Source organism: Crocuta crocuta, unplaced genomic scaffold (genome assembly GCF_008692635.1).
Source record: "Crocuta crocuta isolate KB4526 unplaced genomic scaffold, BGI_CrCroc_1.0 scaffold142, whole genome shotgun sequence".
NCBI classification, from domain to species: Eukaryota; Metazoa; Chordata; class Mammalia; order Carnivora; family Hyaenidae; genus Crocuta; species Crocuta crocuta.
Window position 1 is genome coordinate 2,358,855 of NW_027528892.1, and position 6,629 is coordinate 2,365,483.

Below are 6,629 nucleotides of genomic sequence, written 5' to 3' on the forward strand. Positions count from 1 at the left end.
CTTAAGGTTCTGTACAAATTAAGACATGAGAAACGTGAGCTAATCTAACCCTTGGGACACACAGATGTTGTGTAAATTACCGCACATACACAGATTGGGCACCAAGCCTCAGGGATGTGACTCCACCAACCTGTTTTACAGCCGTCAAGCAGAACTTTCACCCCAATACACACAATCACTTTTCATTTCTCCTCCTCCTCAGTCTTTTCCCTCCACTGAGATGCCTTGCTCCCCCAACCCTTTTTGGCTCTTCCTCTGATCTTCATTATTACCTCATCTGTATCCACTCAATAGGCACCTTGTCCACAAATCCTTTCCCACAGTGTTGTCTTTCCTAACCTAAGGCTTCAGATGAGCCAAGGGATCCCTGGATACTCTGCAGCAAAACTAGTGAATATGCCCCCAGAATCCCAAAACTAGATATCCAGACATTATTCCATCTCAAAAATATTTGTCATCCACGAATTATTTGCTAAGAGCTGTGCTAGGTGCTAAGGAGATAGGGAGGTCAGCTAGAACTCATTCCTGGTCCTCCGAGGAATCTGGGCCACGGAACTTACTCTATCCATTGCCTGGAGCATTCTACTTAACCTCAGCTATATGTTAACCAAAAAAATATATAATCATCTCTCCCGTGAACTATATACTTTCTCCACTGTAGGAAGAGGAGCAACATAGTGTTGTGGTTAAAGCTTGAGTTTTAACAGAAGTGGGTTTGAATCCTGTTGTTCTAAATGAAACTCAGAATTTGCCTCATGAGAAGACAGGCGCTTGGCTGGTGAAGTCTTTAACAGTAACTATCTATTAAGTAAGGGCTCTGTGCAAGAAACAGTGCACTGAAAGTGATGGCTACATGGGCACGAATAAACCTGAGCTTTAGCCTCAAAGTGTTCAAGAACTTTCAAGCAGTGGAACTCTAGGAATGTCACACAATCCATTTATCTGCCTTGTAAGTTAATATACAGTATGTAGATAACTACTAAAGTTATTCACTGAGGGTTATATTAGTTAGCATTTCTAAAGAATTCAAAGTTGATACCGTATGCCTTGGAGAGTCTACAAAAGAAAACCTTCTGTTGGGGCGCCCGGGTGGCTCTGTCAGTTGAGCACCCGACTTCGGCTCAGGTCATGATCTCGGCGTTTGTGGCTTTGAGCCCCTCGTTGGGCTCTGTGCTGACAGCTCAGAGCCTGGAGCCTGCTTGAGATTCTGTCTCCCTCTCTTTCTCTTTCCTCTCCCGCTCTTGCGCTGTCTCTCAAAGATAAGTAAACACAAAAACTAAAAAAACAAAACCCCCAGACCTCTTTCTGTTGTTCCTTGTCTTCACCCCCTAATAATAACATTTGGTTTCCTCATGTGATGGCTTCCTCAACTACATCTCCATTCTTGCTGATGCTGCTCTTAGAAGAGGCTCAGGTGAGTTCAGCTCCTCTTACCTGGAGGAGGAAATGCCAAGGAGCAGAGTTGCTTTTCAGTCCATGTTGAAAGAAGTTGTTCCTGGTCCTGAATGAGGCATCCCCTCCTTCCACCCTTGTTTCTCTTCGTGGTTCTGGATGCCTCACGTTGCTGAGCTGACTATCCTCACAGTGAGAAGGAGGCAGGGAGGCCAGCTTAAATTGGAGTTCTGGACCTCAGAGACCTCCCCTGGTCTCTGCAGATTTGGAGAAGAGTTAATGTGAAAAACACTTTTACTGATACTCTGTGGAGGCTTAAGGGGAGAAGAAACCTCAGAGCCACCCTCAGTTCAGGCCATTGTGCGTTAGCTGCTTTCTTCCCAAATGTCTGCTCTGGATCCTGGGGCATAAAGATAGTGGTAGGGGTGCCTGAGTGGCTCAGTTGGTTGAACGTCTGACTCTTGATATCAGCTCAGGTCATGATCCCACATTTGTGAGATCGAGCCTCACATCGGGCTCCATCCTGAGCATGGAATCTGCTTGGAATTCTCTCTCTCTCTCTCTCTCTCTCTCTCTTAAAATAGATAAATAAAAAAAAGATGAATGGTAAACTGTTCCTGCCTTTGGTTGATAATTTCAGTTATGGAAACACATGTTCATAACTTGTACTTGTTCTGGGAGGAGATATTGCATCTGAGGGCCACAGAAGAGGACTTTCTGGTAGAAAGTGGAGGCTAAGAACATGCTGCCCATTGAAAGTAGGGGCAGAAAAGGATATCTGCACGTCCATATTCGTAACAGTATTATACACAATAGCCAGAAAGTGGAGCAATACAAGTGTACATGGAGGGAGGGAATAATAAGCAGAATGTGGTACATACATGGAATGTAATTTAGTCTTCCTTAACAAGGAAGAAAAATTTGACACCTTCTACAACATGGATGAATCTTGAAGACATCGTGCTAAGTGACAGGTACTGTGTGATGTCACTTATATGAGGTGCCAGAGTAGTCAAATTCATAGGAAAAGAAAGTAGAGGGGCGCCTGGATGGCTCAGTTGGTTAACCATCTGGGGCTTCAGGTCAGGTCATGATCTCGTGGTCTGTGGGTTCCAATCCCATGTCAGGTTCTGTTTTGACAGCTCAGAGCCTGGAGCCTGCTTTGGATTCTGTGTCTCCTTCTCTCTTAAGTGTCTTTACAATGCATACTCACAAATGTAACAGTGGATAATGATGAATGTGTTGATTAACTTAATTGTGGTAATCATTTCACAATATACACCTGTATTGAATAGTCACATTCTATCCNTTTCTTTGTGTCTTCTTCAATTTCCTTCAAGTTTTCTATAGTTTTTATCATACATCTATCCTTTAAATAAATACGATTTTATTTGTCAATTATACCTTACTAAAGGTGGAATAAATAAATACAACAAAAGGAAAAAAGAAAAGAAAAAGGAAAACTAAGCCCAGAGAATACAAGTGCCTTGCTCAGAGTCAAGAGGAAACTGGTACTCTTAAATGGAATAACTTCGCCAAAGTCACACAGCTGGTAAACAGTGGGCCAGGTATTCACATTCAAGCCTTTTCATCTACCGGGTTCACACACCAGCCCATGACATGACCCTCAGAGCTCTGTGGGGCTCACTACCAGGTTGAGTTGTCATGGCAACTGTTGGATTTACAGGTCTGGAGTTAGATGAGAGCTTCAAAATGGAGATAAATATTTGGGCATCATCAGCACAGAGAGAATTTCCAAAGTCATAGATCAAATGAGCTTACTCAGAGAGATGTTGATTTAACTTCTCTAAATTTCTACTTCTTTCTCCATAAGAATCGTTCATCATAACTGGGCACTCACTGAAACTGTGTTATATCATCTTTGTGGGAAAACAGAGGGTGAGAGGTGTTAAGTAAGTATGCCCAAGTAAATGGAAAACATGGATCTGAATCCATAGTGTGCAGCTTCAGGATAACCTCTATCCTATGCAGCCCCTAACACAGTAGACAATATATAGTCTATTAAGTAACACACTCGTTTCTGCCCATATGCTTGACAGATTTCCCCAAGCCCACACACAAACCCCCTCCTCCTGCCTCCCTCAGTCCTGGTGGATGAAATTCTCCGTGGAGTACTCACATTTGCACTCACCTAGTGAGAATTATGTCCTCCACTCCCTTGAAATCATGATATCATGAGGAGAGCTCAGACAGAGTAGGGTACAAATCGGGATCCATCCTCTTCTGACCATGTGATCATGGCAAGGGCATTTGCCTCTCTGAACTTTCATCCCTTCGTGAAGAAGCTTGGAGAAAAAAGAAAGATCCACGCATAGGGTCATAAGAATCCCTTATGAGTTTGCATGTCAGAGACTCTAAATAATACCCAGTGGAAATCCCAGCTTGGAAGAACATACCACTGGATAGTGGCAGAGGGGACAAACGTGGGTGATGGATAAATGAGGTGTTTGTTTTACTATAAAATAGAAAAGTTACTATTTTTCAAGGAAAATGTGTTCATATACTACTATTACTCAGTTTCATCTCCTGTAAAATGGGGACAATAATGGTAACTTCCACATGATGGTCGTTTTAACCTAGATTAATCAATACAACAAAATTAACACAATACAACAGTAAGAGCTCAATAATAGTTACTATTGTTACTATTACAAGTAAATATTCCCAGATGCCCCTTCTTAGATGTGTGGCTTTGGGACAATTGTATCCCCTCACTGAGCCTGTTTCCACATCAGCAAATTGGAGTTTAGAAGACCTAACCCACCCTGTCGTGAAAGCAAAGGTTAGTTTCTGGGGATATCTTAGCACATGTCAGACGTAAGTCCTGCCATTTTTCTCAACACTGGGAAGTTAGTGAGAGGCATGGAGCTTTTCATGCACAAAGGTGTTGAGGCTGATAAGTCAGTAAGCATTTGATGGGTTGCAAACTACACTTCCCAGAGTATGGATGGGGTCACTAATTACGGAACCTTCAGTTTCTTCAAGTGACCTCACCCACTTTCCTTATGATTCTGGAGCCATAAGGAAAACAGCATCCCCACCAAGTAGTTATTAAGCCCTTGCTTGCATATCTCTCATGGTGGGAAGCTTTTCACCTTTCATGACAGCCCTTCCATCCTCAGACTTTAAGAATATTACTTGGGGTGCCCTGGGGGCTCAGTTGGTTGAGTACCCAACTTTGGCTCAGGTCATGATCTTGTGGTTCATGAGTTCGAGCCTCGCATTGGGCTCTGTGCTGACAGCTACTTCGGATTCTGTGTCTCCCTCTCTGTCTCCCTCCCCTCCCCCAAAATAAATAAACATTTTAAAATTTTAAAAAAATTATTACAAAGGTCTCCCCACCAGTATTCGCATAGATGGTTGGCAGGAGTATAAACTGGAACCAATTCTTCAGAGGGCATAGTGGCAATATCTGCCCACATTAGCACTTAGGAAGCCTCCTGACCCTGCAGTCCTTCTAGGAATTTATCCTACTGAGAGATGTGCATGTGCACTCAAAGGTCTGTGTATGAGGTTAGTGAGAGCTGAGCATGATTTCCAAGAATAGAAGATTGGAGACAAGCTAATGTCCACTGATGGGACTGGGGAAATGCACTATTTTGTACGCTTTTTTTAATTAAAAAAGTTTTTTAAGTGTATTTATTTATTGAGAGGGAGAGAGAGAGCAAGAGCGAGAGAGCATGCTTGGGAGTGCCAAAGGGAAGGAGAGACAGAATCCCAAGCAGGCTCTGTGCCACCACTGCCTGATGCGATGTTTGAACCCACACACACATCACGACCGGAGCTGAGGTCAAGAGTCTGATGTTTAACCAACTGCGCCACCCAGGCACCCTGCATTATGTTGCATTCCTCCAGTGAAAACTCTACAGCTCTTCCTGCAGCCACATGGGCAAGAATGGTATTAATAGGTTGGAAGCAAGGTGCACAGCACAGTGGAGAACATGCTATCGTTTCTATAAATGGCAGGAGAGGTTATATATTTTTGTATATACGTATGTATATGTATATGGAATGAAAGTTTCTGGAAAGACAGATAAGATTCTGCTAACAGTGGCTGCCTCTGGAGAGTTTCACCAGGGGTCAGGGAGGCAAGAGACATTTATCATCATATATCCTTGTAACATCTAAAAACTTTTGTCCATGGACATGCATTTTGCTTCTAAAAATTTTGCTTTTGCAGGAAGTTTAGATATTGAAGAGGGAATTAAAGCCCTCCACAAACAAACTTGCGATAAAAAATATTCGATCCACTTATATGAAGTATCTGGTGGAGTCAGATTCATAGAGGCAGAAAGTAGATGGTGGGGGCCAGGGGCTGTGAGAAGGGGAGTGGGGAGATGTTTAATGGGTACAGAGTTTTAATTTGCAAGATGAAAAAGTTCTGGAAGCTGGTTGCACAACAATGTGAATGTACCTAACACTACTGAACTGCACACTTAAAATGGTTAAGATGATAAAATTATGTTATGTGTACTTTATCCCAATTTAATACAATGGAAAAATTATATGTATTTTTCAAATTTTTAATGTTTATTTTTCAGAGAGAGAGAGAGAGAGAGAAAGAGGGAAAGAGGGAATGAGTAGGGGAGGGGCACAGAGAGGGAGACACAGAATCCAAAACTGGCTCCAGGCTCTGAGCTGTCAGCACAGAGCCTGAAGCGGGGCTCAAACTCACACATCACGAGATCATGACCTGGGCCGAAGTCGGCTGCTTAACTGACTGAGCCACCCAGGCACCCTTAAATATATCTGAAATAACACAAGTATGCACAAAACAAAGAATATCCCCCAGAAACCAATGCCCACTTCAAAATGAAAACCAGGACTTATAGTTTGGACTTATATCCTTCAGATTTTTGTCATGTACGTGAAATGCTTTCTATGATTTGACTCCTACTATAACTTCATTTAACACTTTGGAATCTGGAAAAAAGTTAGGTTTATGAAAATTTACCTGTAATTTCATGTAGATCATCCTCAAGGGTGTTTGATGCATCACATACACAGACATAATTTCATTTTGAAAACAAAACTGGTTTTTAATTACATTTTGCGTTTTAGTGTGTTTCATCCATGGAGTATTTTTCCATGTTAATTAAAATGTTCATAATCATGATTTCAATAAGTGTGCAATATCTTGTCATATGGTGTTGCCAAATGATATTATACAATTCTGAGTTACATAGGTGACATGAGGAAGTTCTCTTTGTCAGCCA